At 39.6% G+C, this 19,330-nt stretch overlaps 1 protein-coding gene and 1 long non-coding RNA gene across 2 annotated transcripts in view; one reads left to right on the top strand and one right to left on the bottom strand.

Annotated features, from left to right (window-relative positions):
* Nucleotides 1–19,330, top strand: part of LOC306861610 (polyunsaturated fatty acid 5-lipoxygenase-like) — a 587,266-nt gene that overhangs the window by 416,225 nt on the left and 151,711 nt on the right. The gene's annotated exons all lie outside the window — the stretch shown is intronic.
* On the bottom strand, nt 10,117–16,554 carry LOC306861679. The gene is made up of 3 exons (XR_013783496.1): nt 16,495–16,554; nt 14,685–14,794; nt 10,117–11,057 (listed from the first exon to the last, which is right to left on the bottom strand). It is a non-coding gene; the product is annotated as an uncharacterized lncRNA (long non-coding RNA).

Genomic DNA, 19,330 nt, shown 5'->3' with positions numbered 1-19,330 from the left:
TTTCCCCACTATCAAAAAGAGGCTAAGCAGGTCACCTCTCTGGTCTCCCTATCAAACTTCAAACACATTCCGAAGAGTAATGAATGACCCCCCCGTGCCAGGCACCAACGGCTTGACTAGACCAGTGGTCTCCACAATTTCAAATACACATCACACACATAAAGACATTTGCTTTATTTAGGCCATAATTCAGCAGTTATAAATATATCTGGTATATGCATGTGTTTTATGTATATTCCCTATTACATCAACCTAGTTACAACCCTTTACTTGTATTAGTTAGACTCTAAATGCCTATATTCAAGTGTATCTCAATTTCTTCTATAGGTTACTTTTTTGGTATCAAAATGATCTTTTTATTCCTCGAACAATGAGGTACACTATGTGATCGTGAAATGCATCATACAATTTTTACTATGTTTTGAAGTAAAACTGCACCAACTCTCCAGACTGGCAATAACAATAATGGACCATAAACGGAGACAAAGAAAATTTCTCCCGCTAAAAAATCATGCCTCTGATTGGCCACTCTACCAAAAAAGTTCTGAACTCAGACTAATCGGTGCTCAAAAACTCTTCTTTTTGAGACAGACACGCTCCCAAACTCTCCTCTTGAGTTAACCTTCTGGCAGTTTTAGCTTCAAGTAACTTTGTGGACTTGCTGTGGACCTTCCTATCTTCAGAAGAACCAGAGGAAAATATTCAGCTCACTCCTAAAGAAATCAAGAACTTTTTGTCTACCGCATCAAGACTCTCATTCAGCAACAAACCTAATGCAAGTAAACGTTTACAACTATTTAGATGCGTGTTAAGTTTGAACCCCTTTTTAAGGTGACTTGTGATTCTCTGATGATTCTCATTTGGGTTGTGGTTAATTGATGTGAAATACTGCTATTCTTTTGCTCTTCTCTCTCTTTTCCTTACTCTCCTTCATTCTGTAAATATATGTTTTGCTTAGTTTAGTTGTATGTTAGCTATAGTTTCATTTATTAAATCCCTTATATCTACAATTGATTGTCTCTGTGTTCTGCTCACGATTGGATGTCACTGAATGCTGCTCCTTGCTACATGCTAAACTACTGCTAGCACTGTACAAGTAGGAAGGCTATTGTTCCTTGGCCAGGAAAATAATCTTTCCTAGAATTGATAAATAATTGTTTGCTCGGTGGACGGACAGATCAAGTAATAGTAATATCGATTCTGCTACAGTAAATTCTAAGATCTAATCTAAATATTTATTATTAATTCTAATTAATAATAAATATTCCCCTTTTTAAGCAAATTTTGCTACAATATGTAGCGTCAGTTCTGGCAGGTCACGTTAGTCAAGCTCACATCAGCTGACTCTTAGCTGATCCACGTCTACCTATAGGGATGCGACACCTATCACAGCACTTATATATAAGGTCCTTCAGTATTATCACCAGCTTCGCATTGCTCAATAGCTAATTAAATGGCGAATTCGGCAGGCAAAACATCATCATCACTAGGAATCGGGAATTTAGCGAGTGGAATTAGTTTCTCCAGTGGACTCACCTCCGATTCATTCAAGTCATTAACTTGAACACGTGAATTCACCACATTGATCATAAGCTGCCTGATTCAGAAGTATCATTGCTTCACGCATAGTTACATTATTGAAATGGACTCCACGAGTTATGTGCCCGACTCAAGAACAAGTCAGAGGGGAACTTCCCCAAGAAGGATATCAAGAGGTCAAGCATCCTTTTCACAAGCTAAGTTCTTTTTAATGCTCTTGGCAACATGCGTGTTTCTAAGGCTATCTGCGTTGCTTGGGTTCATTTAGTTGTTTAGTTGGCAATGCGCGGTACTATCTGTGCTACTGGCAACACACTTGTCACTGCATTAACATGTGTCAACATTATTTTTCACTTGATATAATAGGCACTGCCCCGCACAAGCTGTTGTAACGTGCATTAAACCGGGAGAAATCGCTCGGGCGAGCCGTAAGTAAGGGACTGTGGGGTAAGTGCAGGTTTTCGCGCATTGATCATAAGTTCCTGATTCGGTATCATTGCTTCACGTATTGCTATATTATTGATATGAACTCCATGAGTTATAAGACTGACTTAAGAACAAGTTTATTTATTTATTTATTTAGTCATTTAGCAGACGCTTTTATCCAAAGCGACTTACAAATGAGGACATAAGAAGCAATCAAAACCAACAAAAGAGCAACAACGTGCAAGTGCTATTACAAGTCTTGGTTAGCCTAACGCAGTACAGATAATTATTATTATTATTGTTATTTTTTAATAAAAAGACATAGATAAAATACAATTAGAATAGATAGTGCTAGAGTTAGAGGGTCAAGTAAAGAAAGTTAAATGGGATCTTCACTCCCCACATGAAGTAGGATTAAGAGATCAAGCTCCACGTCCCAGCTGACTATGTTTCGCTCTCCATTCATCTCTGAATGTCTTCAGGAAGCTAAGCCAAGTTACTTTCATGCTTTCAGATTATTGGCAACATGCTAAGACTTTAGTTGTTTTCAGTGAAATGCTCGTGCTGTGTGATCATACTGACAATGTGCCTTACTTATCTGGTTGTTATTGGGAGCATGCTTATTCCTAAGCTGTCTGGTTGTTATTGGGAGCACTCTTGTTCTTAGGGCTATCTGGTTATTGAGAACATGTTGCTGATTAAGCTCTTCAGGTTTGGCAACATACTCATTAGGTTATCTGGTTAAGGGCAATATGCTTGTGGCTATGGCTTATGCGAGTTTTTGGCAACATTCTTGTTTTATTCAATGGGTAAGGGCTACATGCTTGATGCTTGAGATTTTCGCTGTCATTTTTTGTCGGGGTCTCACTTGGGAGCCCAATCACCTCTGTGTAGTACAAGAAATGACCAATGAATATTGGCCGCATATCAAGCCACTTCCCTACATACGGTTATATAAGATGGCGGCATACATCCACTCATTCAGGTTTATGCTGAGGAGCTGAGAACTTGTCTCTGTCCTTTAGGAGTAGGTCAAGTTTGTGGCATGAGGGATGTAACTGCTCTGTTCCCTCCTTTATGGCGCATTTCCACTGCATGGTACAGTTTGGTTAACTTTTAGGGTTTTTTCCACTGGGTACAGAACCTGGTACCTTTTTCAGTACCACCTCGGTTGAGGTTCCAAGTGAACCGTACCGTTTCCAAAATGTGACGTGTAAACTCTGCTGATCACTGATTGGCCAGAGAGAATCGTCACTGCCTGCTTCATTGAACTTGCGACATGAGACACAACAGACCCGCTAGATTTAAATCGGCACAGCCAGCAAAGGATCAAACGCAACTGCAACCGAGGAAACGCAAACCGAGCCGAATCGTTCCGTGCCGAGTCGTACCACGCAGTGGAAAGGGAATCTGGGTTACATATGTAAGTGAGACATTCCCTTTCAGTCAGCCACGTTCAATGTTATGGTGATACTGAGGTATTGGGGTTCCTATGGACAGCGCTGAACTGTTATGAGATTTGGTGACGCAGGTGAGCCAGTGCATCTGTGCTGAGGGGGGCTACGGTCAGGGAATAATACATCTGGCAATAGGAGCACTCCTTGGAGGTGAACAGGTCTACCTAAGCCTCCCCAAATCAATGCGATGTGTTGTCCATCTGGATGAGCACATGCTTGCCCCGAAGTTGCAGCTGTAAGGCAAGCAGTATCACTAGCAACTTGAGGCAATTGATATGCTATTGCAGCCAGAGGCTGTGTGGCCGTTACATACAGCACCCCAGCCCAATCTGGAGGCATCCGTTGTGACAACAATGTGCCTCGACACTGACAACACATTTCTGTGAGCATCCAAATGTGCGTCTGTACTGTATGTGTGTGTACAACGAGTTCTTTTGTCGTTTTGAACGATCACCCCACAGCCGCCCAGAACACCCCTCCACACAACCATTCACACCTCCAGCAACCCCTCTCTCCCCCACACCTACAATTCAAATCAGCGAAGAAGATGTGTGCCAGGTCTTCAGGAAGAACAAAAGAAGGAAAGCACCTGGTCCAGATGGTGTGTCACCAGCCTGCCTAAAAATCTGTGCTGATCAGCTGGCCCCCATCTTCACACAGATCTTCAACAGATCACTGGAGCTGTGTTAAGTCCCCTCATGCTTCAAACGCTCCACCATCATCCCCGTCCCAAAGAAACACAAAATTACTGGACTTAATGACTACAGACCTGTGGCTCTAACGTCTGTAGCCATGAAATCATTCGAAAGACTGGTTCTGGCTCATATGAAGGACATAACTGGACCCTTACTGGACCCCCTGCAGTTTGCCTACAGAGCAAACAGGTCTGTGGATGATGCAGTCAACATGGTACTGCACTTCATCCTGCAGCATCTGGACAGACCAGGGACTTACGCGAGGATCCTGTTTGTGGACTTCAGCTCTGCTTTTAACACCATTATCCCGGAAACCCTTCAAAATAAACTAACTTAGCTCTCCGTCCCCACCTCCGTCTGCCAGTGGATCAACAGCTTCCTGACAGACAGACAGCATTTAGTAAAGCTTGGCAAATTCACATCCAGCACTCGAACCATCAGCACTGGAGCTCCTCAGGGCTGCGTTCTCTCCCCACTGCTCTTCTCCCTCTACACCAACGACTGCACATCTAAAGACCCCTCTGTCAAGCTCCTGAAGTTCGCAGATGACACCACACTGATCGGCCTCATCCAGGACGGTGACGAGTCTGCTTACAGACAGGAGGTTAAGGAGCTGGCTGTCTTGTGCAGTCTTAACAACCTGGAGCTTAGCACACTCAAAACTGTGGAGATGATCGTGGACTTCAGGAGAAACCCCCCTGCTCTCCCCCCACTCACCATCATGAACAGCACTGTGACTGCAGTGGAGTCATTCAGATTCCTGGGCACCACCATCTCTCAGGACCTGAAGTGGGATATTCACATTGACTCCATTGTCAGGAAGGCCCAGCAGAGGTTGTACTTTCTTCGCCAGCTGAGGAAGTTCAACCTGCCACAGGACTTACTGAAACAGTTCTACTCTGCCATCATTGAATCCGTCCTCTGCACCTCAATAACTGTCTGGTTCAGCTCAGCTACCAAATCTGACCTCAGAAGACTATGGAGGGTAGTCCGGACTGCTGAGTGAATCATTGGTACAACACTCCCCACTCTCCAAGAACTGTACTCATCCAGAGTGAGCAAAAGGGCTGGTAAAATCACTCTGGACCCCTCACATCCAGCACACAACCTCTTTGAACTGTTACCATCTGGTCGACGCTACAGAGCTCTGTGCACCAGAACGACCAGACACAGGAACAGTTTCTTCCCTCAGTCAATACATCTCATGAACACTCAATAAATAAACGTAGAACACACAACTAATTCATTATCCATTCACCACACTCACTTATTTTATTTTTATTTTTCTCATTTCTAATTTGCACATACTTGACCTGTACATACATAGTCGCCTATATTATATATTGTGTAATTTTTATTTTTTTGCTGCTTTGTACATTGGTTATTGGCTATTTCTTGTTATTTTGTTTTATTACCTGTGTTCTGTCCTGTTGCTGTCTTTCTGTTGCACTGTGGAGCTTCTGTCACTACAACAAATTCCTTGTATGTGTAAACATACTTGGCCAATAAAGCTCATTCTGATGCTCATTCTCAGGGAGAGAGCTCATTAATTATGACACTCATAAGACATTCTTCAGAAATGTTATTAATTTCAGTAGAAATAGATATTTTAATAAGGACTAAATGAGTGAGTTCAGCTTTGAGAATGAAAACCAACCTGTTTGTTCCTCAGTCTCTTCATGTTTTAGACTTAATACTTCTTCAATCTTCACATCTTCGTTCTCCTCTTTAATAAACGCCATCTTTATAATAGTTTGTCACGTGGATCTCAGATGATTCACCAGGAGTTTTCTGTGTGTCTGGACAATTTGTCCTGTATAAGAGGAGTATAATTAACAAAGAAAAAAAATTTATGCAAACTAAATCTCTGGGTGCGTGTCAGTCAGCTCCTTAGTTCGGTAGTCAGCGCACTGGTAAGGAAATCTCAAAATGCCTTGGAAGAAAACATTAAGATGTGAATCTTGACACAGAACAATGACACTGACATATTTTAAGATAATGTCAGAGCAAGATATTTTCAGTCGAGACAGCTCAAACATGCATTTTAGTCTGGGACTAGCTTAAGCCTCGCCTGTGAAACCGGGGTAAGGAGTCAGACATTGCCCTCTAATGGTCAAGTTAATTTCTGTCATTGATTTATTAATCACAAAATGCTCATAAACTAGCACAAGTAAAAAATAAAATAGAACATACATTTCATATTTAGTTACGAATCATATATTAGGTTATACTAGGCCTGTCACGAAAACAACTTTTTGTTGTGCGATATATTGCCCCAGAAATAATTGCGATAAGCGATATTATTGTCATTTTAAAGACCATTTTATGCCACTGAATATATAATCACAATGTAACAGCATAATAATGCAAGAAGGCCTACACACCTCCAAATGACAACAAATTTGAATTTAAGAATATTTAGATCATGGAAATTAAGTATCAAAATATTAGATGCCTTAAAAAACTTGAATAAATAGTAAATAAACATTTTCTAACAAAAAGTGCAAAGTAACAAGTAGAAAAAAAGACAAATGCACAAAGAACTTGTATGGAGATTATTCCATCTACAGATTTTCATCTACAGGTCTTCTTGGGAAGGCCGGTGAGGAGACCATTACAGTAATCCACCCTGCTGGTGATAAAGCCATGAACAAGTTTCTCCAAGTCTTGACTGGAAACAAAACATCTAATTCTTGCAATGTTTTTGAGATGATAGTATGCTGATTTAGTTACTGCTTTGACATGACTACTGAAACTAAGGTCTGTCTCCAGAACTGTAGAAACAATAGGTCTAATACAGTTCTGCCACCACACTACGTCGGGCTGATTCAATTACTTTAGAATCTTAACAGAATTATAACAGACCAACACCAAGTTTCAGTTACTTTAGAAACAACAATTCCAGTACAACTCTGCCACCACACTACTTCGGGCTGATTCAGTTCCGTTAGAATCTGAAGGACAGAACACAGTCTGGTTTAGTCAGTATCAGCAGGAGGAGTTCTTAAGCCTATTCTTTACAAATTCTGTTTAAGATTCTAACGGAACTGTATCAGCCCGAAGTAGTGTGGTGGCAGAACTGTATTAGACCTATTGTTTCTACAGTAACTGAAACAGAGTTGTAAGTTTCTAACGTAACTGAAACTGACTGTGAAGTTGTGATAGTTTTGATGAAATTCTAAAGTAACTGAATTGACCCAACGCAGTGTGGTCACAGAATTATTTCATAACTGTTGTGTGTTATAGTGTTGATTTGCCCGACGTACTGTGGCTAAGTAAACTGTTTTAAAAATATAACATAAACCCTAAGTAGTGTGGTTGTCCGACGTACTGTGACAGTGTTGCATTTTTAACAGTTTAGTGTAGTGAAGTTTAACGGAGTGTGGCCGTGTGCAAAGTGAAAATGATATATGGACCTTATATGGTATTCTTGTATGCCTGAGCAATTATTGGACAGGGGGTAATGTATAGTAATAATGTATAGTGAAGTTTTAGTCATAGATATGAAATAAAGAGATTAAGTTCCGCACATGCAGTGGTTAAAAACAACACGGTATTTGTTCGGTACACATACAGAACACAACAAAATTTGTGCTCTGTATTTACCCCTTCAAGCACGCACGCACACACACACCTGGAGCAGTGGGCAGCCATTTTTGCTGCGGTGCCCGCGAAGCAGTTCGGGGTTCGATTCTTGCTCAAGGGTCTCACCTCAGTCGTGGCATTGAAGGTGGAGTAGAGAGAGCTGGTCACCTACTATCCAGAGACTCAAACCCACGACCTTTGGGTTACAAGTCCAACCCTCTAACAATTAGGCCACGACTGCCCCAAAAGTTTCCTCCTTTGAGTCAGATTTGTACCATTGGCCTATGGATTTCAGTGGATTCACCTCTGCAGTCCTCCGCTTTACTAACTGAGCTATCAAAGAGCAAATAGCTTACATATGACATCAAATTTGCAAGCATAACAACTGAAAGTCTAAAACCAATCAATAAATCATTTTTTTTTAACTGTCAAATTTTTGAACTAAAATGTTATTGCAGCCTGAAAATGCTTTTTTTTATTAAATTTTTAAGAGTGTGGGATTTTTTTGTTTGGTGCTTGAATTTGTTTGAAGTTTAAAAATACACTAGATGTTAACATTTTTAAAATGTGCCTCTTTTCTTACAATTAACTTACAATAGTGAAAGACGCCTACACTCAGATAGATTGCATGTGTTCTTGCCTTGCTGGATGTTGTCCCCGTGATCAATAATTATGTTGTTTTCATTCACCCAAACTGATTTGGTGAAACTAAACCACAGACTATTAACGTAATTGCTGTTGCAGTGCGAACCCTTATCGCTGTGAAGCGGGAGTGACCAGCCAGCAGAAGATTCCTCTGGGTCTTAAAGTGTTCCTCGACAATGATTTGTCCAAAAAGAATGATTGAGTACAATTGAGAATTTGGCATATACCTGCAAATATGGGATAAACTGCATTCCGTAGCTTTCATAGGGAACACTTTGATGCCTTAAATATGGGATGATTCCGTATTATACGGGATGGCTGGCAACTGGCAATACTTGCTGTAAGAGCAGAAATGCAGAGAGACATTATTAGAATATCCAAGCAACTTTATTTGTAATTTGATCTACTCTTGGTAGATTGTGTTAGTCATTATCTAAATGAGCTGCTGTGTTCTTTAATCTGAGCACTGTCAGTAGATCATGAGAACTTTTCACTCCCATCAATGCTTTTGGAATTGCTGTCTCACTCTAATGTGCCCTATTTATTAAATCTGGCCCTTCTCCTGCCACAACTGAAATAACCCAAACACTGCAGAGATACACTTAAAAAAGAATATAGCTAAAAGTAGATCAGGACTTGCGTAAACCTACGGAGCCCGGGAAGTCACCTGTAGGAGAAAAAAACAATCTGTGGCAACGGTTTTGCAATTTGTCCCCTCAGTTTATAAACCATACTCACAAATTCTTCAACTGTTCTCTCGCATTAACAAATCGTGCCCACGGATTAATAAACCGTACCCCAGAATTTCCAATCGGTGCACACTGATTTTGTAAACCGTACCTTTGGTTTTTAATCCGTACCCACAAATTCATAATCCGTGCGCATGCTTTCGCAATCCGTTCCCGCAGGTTTGTAAACTCTACTCACAGATTCATCAAATTGTCTTCAGTGATTCTCTATCAATTGTAGCAGGAATATCCTACAATGACTTAATAAGCAAGATTTGCATCAAAATCTTGTGTTTATTTGTGATAACCTTAGCACTTAACTATTATTGTATAATAAACCTGGCATTGTGTTATGACGGCCTTTTGACTAAATTGTTCCTCTTTTGTAAATCGTATTGGATAAAAGCTTCTTCTAAATGTAACAGTTAGAGAGCAAAGGAATGACAACATAACCTATACATTATTTGTTTTGGATTTCTTTTTTAACCTTCTCCCCTCGAAACTCTATAGTTTGTTAGAAAATTCAGGAGATTTTCTATTCTTCTTTTTAGCGTTTATTTTACATTAGCTATAGGATAAAACAGAGGAGGCGGTGGTTTATCCTATTGGTGATTAATGTAAAATAAATGCTAAAAAGAAGACTATTTTGTGAGTGCGGATCATGGTCTCATGGGCTACTATGAAAAATAATGTTTAATAAACACAACACAATACAAGGCCTAAACAGGCGGTCTGGTTGAATCTGCGGGTGGGGGCGGCGCCATAAATATGTGAGTTTACAAACCCTCGGGAACGGATTGCGAAAGCGTGCGCATGGATTATGAATTTGTGGGTACGGTTTATGGATCCGTGGGCACGTTTGTTAAACCGAGGAAAAAATTTAAGAATTTGTGAGTACGGATTATAAACTAAGGGGACAGATTGCAAAACCGTCGCAACTAATTGTTTGTTTTTTTTCTCCTACAGGTGACTTCCCAGGCTCCGTATAAACCTCCAAGTATGCTTTGGTTCTGCAAGTGACGACACATGTAAGGCTTCTCTCCAGAGTTATTAAGCCACCTTTATTTATATAGTGCTTTTATTACATGATTCCTCAGGTGTTTCCGGTCTGTGAAACCTCTTCCACACTGATAATAGAGAGCAGTTCTCTCATATCTGAATCTTCATGTGGTATTTAAGGGCCACTTCACTTCTGAAACTCATTCCTCAGTGACCGCATACAAATTACTTCTCTCTACTGTGTGTTCTCACGTGTCTGTTAAGGCATCCTTTTTGGCGGAAACTATTTCCACACTGTTGGCAGGTAAAAGGCTTCTCTCCAGTGTGAATCCTTATGTGGTCTATAACGTGTCCCTTTTGAATGAAGCCGTTTCCACACTGTGGGCATCTGTAGGGTTTCTCTCTAGTGTGATTTCTTATGTGGTATTCATATGTTCCTTTTTGGCTGAAACACTTTCTACAGTGAGGGCATGTGTAGGGTTTCTCTACAGTGTGTACTCTTCTGATGTGGTGATCAAGGGTTCCTTTTCGGTTAAAACTCTTTCCACACTGCTGGCAAGTGAAAGGGTTTTCTCCAATGTGTACTCTCATGTGGTCATCCAGGTTTACTTGTTGTTTAAATCTTTTCCCACACTGTTGGCAGGTAAAAAGCCTTTCTACTGTATGAGTACTGATGTGGGTTTTAAGGCTTCCATGTTGATGAAAGCTCTTTCCACACTGAGGGCATGTGTAAGTCTTCTCTCCAGTGTGAATTCTCATGTGCCTGTTAATGCTTCCTTTACGAGTGAATCTCTTTCCACACTCTTGGCAGGTGAAATAACTTATATTTCCTGTCTTTTGAGCACTTTCCTGTATGGAAGTTGTTTCGGTCTGTGAACAACTAAAAGATTTTTCTTCAGTTTTGAAATCATGGTGATTTGTGTATTGATCTTCCTCTTTGATTTCGTTCAGTATTTTATCCTCTTCTTTCAGTAGCATCAGGTCTAAGGCAAGAAAACACAAATAAAAGTTAACCCCTGTTTAAATGGCATAAAACAACAGACATCAAAACCAACATACAACTAGATCCTATACCTATTAAGCTCATAGGCGGAGCGTGTGTAATGCTGGGCAAGGCTTAAGGCCATTTCACACGGAGCGTGAAACGATTGTTCGCCTTCTGCTAGTTCACGCCTGCACGTTAGGTGGCGCCGACCAACAATGTATTTTTCCTCAGATATGCATTTCTTATATGGATTTAACATCATTCGCTGCTCAATATACAGCATTAAATTAAGATATAGTTTGGTTCTACACCAGAAACACAAACTATCTATAATGCTTGCAAGAATATCCTATAATATACAGTCAGGTCCATAAATATTGGGACATCGACACAATTCTAACATTTTTGGCTCTATACACCACCACAATGGATTTCAAATGAAACGACCAAGATTTGCTTTAACTGCAGACTGTCAGCTTTAATTTCCAAATCAGGTGAACGGTGTAGGAATTACAACAGTTTGCATATGTGCCTCCCACTTGTTAAGGGACCAAAAGTAATGGGACAATTGGCTTCTCAGCTGTTCCATGGCCAGGTGTGTGTTATTCCCTCATTATCCCAATTACAATGAGCAGATAAAAGGTCCAGAGTTCATTTCAAGTGTGCTATTTGCATTTGGAATCTGTTGCTGTCAACTGTCAAGATGAGATCCAAAGAGCTGTCACTATCAGTGAAGCAAGCCATCATTAGGCTGAAAAAACAAAACAAACCCATCAGAGAGATAGCAAAAACATTAGGTGTGGCCAAAACAACTGTTTGGAACATTCTTAAAAAGAAGGAACGCACCGGTGAGCTCAGCAACACCAAAAGATCCGGAAGACCACGGAGAACATCTGTGGTGGATGACCGAAGAATTCTTTCCCTGGTGAAGAAAACACCCTTCACAACAGTTGGCCAGATCAAGAACACTCTCCAGGAGGTAGGTGTATGTGTGTCAAAGTCAACAATCAAGAGAAGACTTCACCAGAGTGAATACAGAGGGTTCACCACAAGATGTAAACCATTGGTGAGCCTCAAAAACAGGAAGGCCAGATTAGAGTTTGCCAAACGACATCTAAAAAAGCCTTCACAGTTCTGGAACAACATCCTATGGACAGATGAGACCAAGATCAACTTGTACCAGAGTGATGGGAAGAGAAGAGTATGGAGAAGGAAAGGAGCTGCTCATGATCCTAAGCATACCCCCTCATCAGTGAAGCGTGGTGGTGGTAGTGTCATGGCGTGGGCATGTATGGCTGCCAGTGGAACTGGTTCTCTTGTATTTATTGATGATGTGACTGCTGACAAAAGCAGCAGGATGAATTCTGAAGTGTTTCGAGTAATATTATCTGCTCATATTCAGCCAAATGCTTCAGAACTCACTGGACGGCGCTTCACAGTGCAGATGGACAATGACCCAAAGCATACTGCAAAAGCAAACAAAGAGTTTTTGAAGGGAAAGAAGTGGACTGTTATGCAATGACCAAGTCAATCCCCTGACCTGGATCCGATTGAGCATGCATTTCACTTGCTGAAGACCAAACTGAAGGGAAAATGCCCCAAGAACAAGCAGGAACTGAAGACGGTTGCAGTAGAGGCCTGGCAGAGCATCACCAGGGATGAGACCCAGCGTCTGGTGATGTCTATGCGTTCCAGACTTCAGGCTGTAATTGACTGCAAAGGATTTGCAACCAAGTATTAAAAAGTGAAAGTTTGATTTATGATTATTATTCTGTCCCATTACTTTTGGTCCCTTAACAAGTGGGAAGCACATATGCAAACTGTTGTAATTCCTACACCGTTCACCTGATTTGGATGTAAATACCCTCAAATTAAAGCTGACCGTCTGCAGTTAAAGCACATCTTGTTCGTTTCATTTGAAATCCATTGTGGTGGTGTATAGAGCCAACAATGTTAGAATTGTGTCGATGTCCCAATATTTATGGACCTGACTGTAATTAGAGGTAAAATTTGCATCAAGCTACACTTGAAATACTTGTATTTGTTTATGTCACTTTAAACCATCATCGAGTGAGATGTGTTGGCATGCCCTGATATTTGTGCTTATTTCAGCTACTTATAATATACTATTGACCAACATGTATTTTTTTTGTATTCAGCACAAACTGTGCTACAATATTATGTGATCAAGGTGGATGTACATGTTTGCATTTTTTAGAAAAATAATATTATGCGTGGTTTGTAAGTTTTGCTGAAATAAGGCCATAAAAGCCACACTAAATAGTCCTGAATAAGACTTTTGAGTAATCAGTCTTGTAGGCTAGAATATTTACTTCACAATTATGTGAAAATCATTCTACTTACTCATTCACAGAAAACAATATATTGATTTAAATTTTTGAAGACATGTTTTGCGAGGGAGTGGTTATGGTCTTGAATATTAAGTGCTTCTCACCTGAGAGACAAAGGGCCTTCCCCTAAAGCTGCTAATCAGTGTGACTGTGACTGAGGCAGACTGTGAGGAGACTGAAAAAATGTTTTTTTTTTTTTATTTGTATTTTATTTACAACACGCTATAAAAGGGCTCCACGATTATGGCAAAAATCATAATTGTCAATTATTCCCTTGAGATTGTAATGTCATCGTGTCCGATATTGAGCTCAGTGTGGAAAGACCTTTAGCCTTACCCTGGCCACAGGTCTGAAATTAACATGGGTTTGTGGCAAAATGCCAGCAAATTGGACAAATATGCCCCTGTACAATTCAACAATCTATTAAGGATGTCACAAATAAAGTGAAAATGAAAAGTGTTAATTGCAGCATTAAATTTAGCTCTGCTAATGATGCATCAACTGCTGTGTTTTTATCCGCATGATAGCCAATCACACACGATTCTGTTGAGCTTATGAATGCAGTGGCCAATCAGAGGCGTTCAGATGAGTTGAGCGCGCATACGCTGACTGAATTCTAGACTCGTGAATTCTCTCATAAACAACAAAGTGAAATGTGCAAACGATGCAAGTAAGAGATTGTAGGTAGCTTTATTGAACAGAGACGTTCAGTTAAACTCACACTAGACTGAAGTCAGTCACGTTATTCAATAATGTAAATGTTCTTTGCTTGCTTTCTGTATATCATTTATGTGCTGTTTAAATAACTATGGACATGAAAGCATTATATTTAGTAACTTAAAATGTTTTCATTAAATTATGATCACGTTATATACAAGTTCAGTCTTTTAAAAAATATTTTGTGACATGACACCCATACCTGGAAGCCTTTTTCCACCATTGAATTAAAAAAAAGACAACTGGACTTTTTATTTCACAATTATAACTTTTTTTTTTTTTTTATAATTTTACTGATTTTAAAAAATGCAATGAACTTTTCCCCCTCATTGCATTGTTCTTAGTCTGGATATTAAAGCATTAAAGTAAGAAAATAATTGTTTTGTTTATGTTGATGTGTGATGTAATAATAATGAACGCTCAACTTGTATGCAGCATTAATATTTGTCTGATCATGTGATATGACATTCTTTATAGATATCACTAATTGCTGCAGAGCTGGGGATTTTAAATTAGGGATCAAATGAGTGAGTTCAGCTTTGAGAATAAAAACACACCTGTTTGTTCCTCAGGATCTTCTTGCTTGACTCTGAACGCTTCTTCAATCTTCATGTCTTCACTCTCCTCTTTAATAAACGACATCTTTATAACCTGGATCTCAGTTTATCTGTGTGTTCAAGATGAGAATAATTAACAGAGAGAAACATAAATCCAAACTAAATCTCTGGATGTGTTTCAGTCAGCACACTAGTGAGGGAGTCAGCGCACTAGTTCAGTAGTCAGCTCCCTAGTTCTGTAGTCAGCAAACTAGTTCAGTAGTCAGCACACTAGTTCAGTAGTCAGCACACTAGTTCGGTAGTCAGCACACTAGTTCAGTAGTCAGCACACTAGTTCAGTAGTCAGCACACTAGTTCGGTAGTCAGCACACTAGTTCGGTAGTCAGCACACTAGTTCAGTAGTCAGCACACTAGTTCAGTAGTCAGCACACTAGTTCAGTAGTCAGCACACTAGTTCAGTAGTCAGCACACTAGTTCAGTAGTCAGCACACTAGTTCGGTAGTCAGCACACTAGTTCAGTAGTCAGCTCCCTAGTTCTGTAGTCAGCTCCCTAGTTCTGTAGTCAGCACACTAGTGAGGGAGTCAGCACACTAGTTCAGTAGTCAGGACACTAGTTCGGTAGTCAGCACACTAGTTCAGTAGTCAGCTCCCTAGTTCTGTAGTCAGCACACTAGTTCGGTAGTCAGCACACTAGTGAGGGAGTCAGCACACTAGTTCAGTAGTCAGCACACTAGTTCGGTAGTCAGCACACTAGTTCAGTAGTCAACACACTAGTGAGGGAGTCAGCACACTAGTTCAGTAGTCAGCACACTAGTTCGGTAGTCAGCACACTAGTTCAGGAGTCAGAACACTAGTGAGGGAGTCAGCACACTAGTGAGGGAGTCAGCACACTAGTGAGGGAGTCAGCACACTAGTTCAGTAGTCAGCTCACTAGTTCTGTAGTCAGCTCCCTAGTTCAGGAGTCAGAATACTAGTTCAGTAGTCAGCTCCCTAGTTCAGTAGTCAGCACACTAGTTCAGTAGTCAGCACACTAGTTCTGTAGTCAGCTCCCTAGTTCAGGAGTCAGAATACTAGTTCAGTAGTCAGCTCCCTAGTTCAGGAGTCAGAATACTAGTTCAGTAGTCAGCACACTAGTGAGGGAGTCAGCACACTAGTGCGGTAGTCAGCACACTAGTGCGGTAGTCAGCACACTAGTGCGGTAGTCAGCACACTAGTTCAGTAGTCAGCTCACTAGTTCGGTAGTCAGCACACTAGTAAGGGAGTCAGAGTTCATTTTGATTATCTTAGCCTTCAATCACTTAATTTTATATATATATTAAAAAATCAATTCAATTTAGAAGAATGGGGGAAAATGTACACTCACTTTTTTTTGTTTGAATTCAGTATTTAATAATAAATTATATTTAAATATTAGACTATTGCAGTTGATTAGTTAATATTGTGATGACTCGTGTTTGCAGCAGCAGGTGACTCGAGAGAGTCGACTCAATGAATCATTTTGAGAATCACTTCACTCTGAGATTCAAACAGCTGTGTTTCTCCATACTAAGCAGTGACTGAATTCGTGTTCACATTAAACTGATTCTCGGTTTAGAGAGTGAAGAGAGAGACGCATCTCTTCTGTTTTCTCTCATGCTCGAGAGCGCTTTTACTGGCGCTGTTCAAAACAACGTCTATTAATGCATCAAAATAAAGCATTACACTGTTACAGTCTGTGTAATTACGCAATTTACATCGCTTTTAAAAACTGTAGAATTACACGGAACGGTTTTGTATGAATGAAACGCTTTAAATGCTTAAAAACGCCAACCTTTCTGCAGCCGAATCACAACAGATGCGTGTCGCGCGGGCTGATGACGTCACACACCTCAAGAGCAAAATAAAAGTCCTGCTCGGAGTCGAGTTCTCTAAAATCACAAGAGTGCACAGAAAAGTGCAAAACATTGTTCATGTTTTATGCTATATCCATTTAACTTTCATGTGTACTCTGAGAGCAGACGAGAAAATAAAGGGGAAAAACAATTCCTGAAAGTTTCAGAATACAGACTTAAGTTTGGTCTCTTTTGACAGACACTTGGCAGATTATTGTTCAAGTGAAAGCATTCATGGAACAAAAAGTTACTGTACTGAACATTTTTTTTTGTACATTTTTATTCACATCAATAAATATGCATATTTCCTCAGAACATGAGAAGACAGCACAAGACGATATGTTTCAGAAAGGAGGTCAAGGAGTGTTAAACCTGAAATCTGAGAAACTCAGGCTTTTCTGTTTCAAAATAGGAGGTTAAACCCGGGACAGCAGGGTAAGTCAAGCCTGTTTCTGAAAGAGAGGTAACTGATACTCAGAGTCCTTTACCGTGGTAACTTCTGTGAGCCTAACCTGGTCGGGAGCAGGTTTTCTTCACTAAACCCAGAGTTTCTTATGGTCTCCTCCCCCGTTTTAAAGCTAATTGTCCTCTCTTACGCCATATCGTTGTAAGCCATATTTAAATACCTAGTTCATTCATTCACGCTGAAAATTTGTATTTTTGTCTTTTATCAAGCACAAATATCTTAAAATTATTTAGTTAAGATGCAGTTTCTATAGGCCTAGATGAAAAATGGTCAAATATATTTAGTCTTGATTCCTGGGGGATTTTCCTTTTAAGTGCATTTTTACATAAAACATGTCCAATTGTCCTCCGTAGGGGAAGAAAAATCATCTTAATGCAGACAGAAACAAGAATACTTTTAATTTCTTTCCCCATTGGCAGATAATTAGCAAAATAAGAAAAATGCAGTTCATGGAAACAAGACTAAATACCTTATGTTATTATTAGTGCTGTCAATCGATTAAAAAAAATTAACTAATTAATCACAATTTTTTCCTGAAATTAATCGTGATTAATCCCACCTAACATTAAACTTTTTAAATCTACTTTTATATTGCAATAATTTCACATTTAATCTTCAAATTAATGTAGAAACAACATAAAGATGGTATATTTTTAATATTTGATTAATGGCATCTTTTTAATGAATGAAGGCCAGTATCACTGACACCAATATTGATGTCTCTATAAAATAATATTTTTTTCCCTAATATTTAACCATTGACTATTGCCATTCAACATTACAGTATAATTGAGAGCCATCAATTTTAATATTTATTAGACTTGAATAAAAATAACTTCTAATTTAAGTGAACTTTAAACAATTTTCTCATAAAGTTATCAAACACTAAATTCTAAATTAAATACAGATGAGTCCTTAAAGCTATAAAGTTATTGATTTCCTTTTTTTTTGTTCTTAGATGAACAGACATCACAGCAGCTGGGTTAATAGGTTATTTTGGCTGCCGAGGCGGATCTGACACGCATCGTGTTTTCTCTCAACTCACTTTACATTTTCTGACCCACTTCAGGTCTTAAAGTCTCTATTAATGATCTGACGAGTGTGTTAGATGAGTGAGAAAGTGCAGGACAGTTTTGAAAACCATTTCAGAGACATGTTCTTAAATGTGACTCATATATTTCACGCAAGCACAGTTTTAATCACCTTCATGACTTAACTGACCACGACATTGCATGATAAAGGCTACAGCGTGCGGCAGCGCCTTTGTTCAGTACAGTACAGTTTCCGCGCTCCTTTGACTCACGCCTGACGCTGAAGTGAAGTTGAAGCACGCGTCTGAAACATCTCCTGTTTGAAATGCTCGTAAAGACGTTCTGTGACTAAATTAGCAAGAAAAAAGAGACAGAGGCAGCAGTTGTGAGTGGGGTGGCCAACACTAGCCCCGCCCCTGTGTTAACGCCGTTAAATATTTTTAACGCGTTAAACTGAAAAAATTAATCACCTGCGATAACGCGCTAATTTTGACAGCACTAATTATTATTTATTAATTCATTGTTTATTTGAGCGGAACCATTTTAAATGATCGGAGATGCAGAGCACATTTAGAGCATAGTTTTCACCTAAACATTTCTGTTAAATCCTCCTTTAACAAGTGTTTGATGATGATGTTATTATTATTAGACTAGTACACGTGGATATGATGTCGTTCTCACACTATAATACTGAACTGATTCAGTGACAGATGGACACCTGCTTCTTGCACTTTACTTTAAAAAAAGGATTTCATAGAAATTTGGATTTAATAAAATATTCTTAAGTAAAATTGTTGCATTTTTTGTGGGAAATTAATCGTTTCGATTAATCGAAATAAAAATAGTCGTTAGTGGAAGTATCGTATCGCCAGATTCTTGCCAATACACAGCCCTATATTGTATCCTGTTTTCTGCATGCTTATGATAGATCCCTAGTTAATATCACCTCACTTATGCCATGTTTGGTCTCTATCAATTCATCTTCAGATGATCTAATTGAGAGTGTATATTATATGTTGATACCTATTAGTGGTGGAACAGTTCAACTTTTTCACGGTTTGGTTTTTTTATAGTACAAGTTTTTAGGTTATGACTGACTTAGTTTAAGCACTCTCAAAAAAACAGGTCATTGTCTTTCCGTACACGGTATTGGGATGCAGCGGATTGCGGGGGTATGGGTGGGGAAATCACGAACGATGCTCAACATCATGATGTCTATCAGCCATCGGCGATGGCATCATCTATCGGCCCAACCTGCGCAGGGGGAGGGCTGAGCCC

Source organism: Barbus barbus, assembly GCF_936440315.1.
Source record: "Barbus barbus genome assembly, chromosome: 42".
NCBI classification, from domain to species: Eukaryota; Metazoa; Chordata; class Actinopteri; order Cypriniformes; family Cyprinidae; genus Barbus; species Barbus barbus.
Note: the sequence above shows the minus strand (reverse complement) of the source record. Positions and strands in the feature narration are given on the sequence as shown.